We start from the raw sequence: 3492 nt of genomic DNA, 5'->3' as shown, positions 1-3492 counted from the left end.
ACCACTTAATCTCAGGGTGTAGAGTCTTAGCACCTGTAGAATATAAAGCAAGACATGACAGAGTCGGCCAGTATTTACACTGGACAATATGTCGGCATTACAAAATCAAAACCGCTGACAAATGGTATAAACACCACTCTGAAGCTGTGAGTGAGGGAGAAAATGTGTCAATTCTCTGTGACTTCCCCGTACATACCGACAAAACTATAAAAGCTAATAAACCGGATATTATTATAAAAGATCAGACAAAAAAGATTTAGCGGCGAAAGAATTTGACAAGGTCAGTAAATATAAAGACTTGCTAATAGAAATTGAAAAAATGTGGCACCTCAAGGCGACTACCGTACCAGTGATTGTAGGATCTCTAGGAATGATAAAAAAAAAAGGTACTGAAACCTATTTGAAAATGATACCAGGCTTACCATCCCTACAGGAAGTGCAAAAAATTGTGTTAACTGGAACGACTCATGTACTGAGAAGAACATTATTGCTGTGAAAACAACACCCATTCATGAATTTATTCATTCATTAATTTTTTTTAAAATACATATTTTACCCGTGAATTTACGTGTGTAAACTGGGAATGCATACAATGAGCTTCTCTGCCCTAGGTGTACGGAAAATACTCGTCGAGAAATGGAAGAAAATTTGAAGAAAGAAGAAAAAAAAACCATAATTATAATAATAATAATGATACTGATAACATCGAAAAATACCTTGGGAATGAGAACCCAGGTTCGAAATTTCCCCGAGACACCTGATGAAGGCCGGAGGGTATATCAGCCGAAACGTTGTGTTAACAACAAACATGATGAGGACAAATATCCGTCAAATGTAAATAAAGTAAAAATATCACAGTATTACAGTATCGACAAGATCATCAGATGATGCTACACACCACTGGTCACAATGCCTTTCCAAATATAATTCTGCCTTGATTGCACCATTCTTTTCCATCTCGACCCAAATTGCTCGACTGAATCGTCTTCCCATCGTGTTGGAGGCCTTCCAAGTGACCTCTCCCCATCTCTTGGATACCACTCGGCAAAAGAAACCATCATCTGCACCACCACCACTAAAACCAACACTACCACTGGCACCACCAGAACCTCCACTACAACCACCACTACAACCACCACCATAACCATCGTCATCATCACCATCATCACCATCATCATCATCGTCATCATAATCATCATCCTCACGGTCATCTCCCCCACCACCACCACCACCTCCACAATCACCACCACCACAAACACCACCGCCAGCACAACCACCATCCGCCTCCTCCTCCTCCTCCTCATCATCATCATTGCTATCATCATCATCATCATCATCATCATCGTCATCTCCACCATCACCATCACAACCAACATCATCGTCATCATCATCAGCATCAGCATCAGCATCATCATCATCATCCCCGCGGTCATCTCCTCTACCACCACTACCACCACCATCATTCCTACCACCACAACCATCATCATCATCGAAATAAAAACACCAACAAGGGCCATCCAAAATAGGACAAGCTGAAAGACAAATATGATTGGAATTCGTGTCCTATCGTTTGTTTGTGATTTCTTTGACTGTTTGAAAGCCGTTAGCTTAAAAGAAAGACAACAGACATCCGGGTATTATTATCCTTGTCACGTGTCTTTTGAACATCAACGGTGTTTGTTTTACAACAGAAGTGAACCGAGGATGTTATTTGAAATAAAGAAATGAATAAATGAAGGTGATGGCATTAAGGAACAATGTTGTGGTGTAGGACGCATGCGCGAAGTAAGTTCTTTTGTCGCAAAAAAACAACAAAACCCAGAAGAAAAATTACGCTGACATTTATTCCAAACTCTGTTATTCCGAAACAGGAACAAACGCTTCTGATAACGAAACATTAGTATCGATAATATTATTATTAATGATATTAATAATAATAATAATAATAATAATAATAATAATAATAATAATAATAATAATAATAATAATAATAATAATTTCCTTATTAACCACAAAGGTTTACATGAAGAAAACATTATGGACAGTACTAATGATAGTGATGATGATGATGATGATGATGATGATGATGATGATGATGATGGTGGTGGTGGTGGTGATGATGATAATCCTTTTTCTATTGGCCACAAGGGCCGCACACAAAGGCAAATGACGATAAAGTTCAAAGGACAGAGGGGATTTATGTGTAATGCGTGTAAGGAGTAAGAAACAATAACAACAACAACAATGATAATAATAATAATAATAATAATAATAATAATTATAAAAATAATAATAATAATAATAATAATAATAATAATAATAATAATAATAATAATAATCGTATCTCTATTTGCCTCAAGGGTGACAGATGACGTTAAACGAGCCAAATCAGAAAATCAAAAAAATAAAAATAGTGGTGATGGTGGTGGTGGTGGTGGTGGTGTTTATATTGAATCAAAGTATGAGGTGGGGGTGGATGCAGCAGTCATGATAAACCACAGTAAGGGATCTAAACACACACACACACACATACAGTGAAAAAGAGAGAGAAAGAGAGAGAGAGGGTAGAGAGACAGAAATAAATGACAGAATCAAGGAATCACCCCCTCACACACACACACACAGCGAGGAACAAACGCAAAAACATTAACCACAAACTAAAAGGAAAAAAAAAAAAAAAAAGAAACAACTGCGTACATGTATCCCCATCGCCATTATCACCACCACCGATAGATGGCGTACTTTTATGTTGTTATGGCAACCGTAGACTGTATCATTTATATATTTAATTTAATCCAATGAGATTATTTAATCATGAGCGAAATCGTTGGATCGTCCATTTGTTTGTTTAAACATTTTAGCAGCCAACACCGTTAGACCAAGCAAGCACCGTCATAAAAGACCGCCGGTTATTATTGGCGTTGGTTAAATAAACTATCAGCACCGGTTCATAACAGATGGCTCTAGCTGTTCCATGCTGCTTTCTGAGGTCGTACACGGAGACCATTTTCATATTTGCATACACTTAGATAAACATTCGCACATACATACACACATGTACACACATACAAACACGCACATGAATACACACATACATGCAGTCACATACATGCATGCACCCACGCATAAACACACACATATACACACTCATACATGCACACACACATACACAGATATGCGTACATACAGACATGTACACATGCACACACAATCACATGCGTGCATAGGAGAATATGTTTATATAAACGAAACACACTCGGTAATAATTTTAACAAAATACTGTACGTCTATCTATCTATCTATCTATCTATCTATCTATCTATCTATCCAACCATTTATTTATCTATCTATCTCTATCTATATGTGTGTGTGTATATATATGTGTGTGTATATACATACATACATGTATGTATGCATGTATGTATATGTGTGTGTATGTCTAATAATAATGTGTGTATATATATATATATATATATATATATATGTATACAC

The sequence above is a fragment of the Octopus bimaculoides genome, chromosome 12 (assembly GCF_046866305.1).
Source record: "Octopus bimaculoides isolate indiv1 chromosome 12, ASM4686630v1, whole genome shotgun sequence".
Classification (NCBI taxonomy): Eukaryota; Metazoa; Mollusca; class Cephalopoda; order Octopoda; family Octopodidae; genus Octopus; species Octopus bimaculoides.
Note: the sequence above shows the minus strand (reverse complement) of the source record.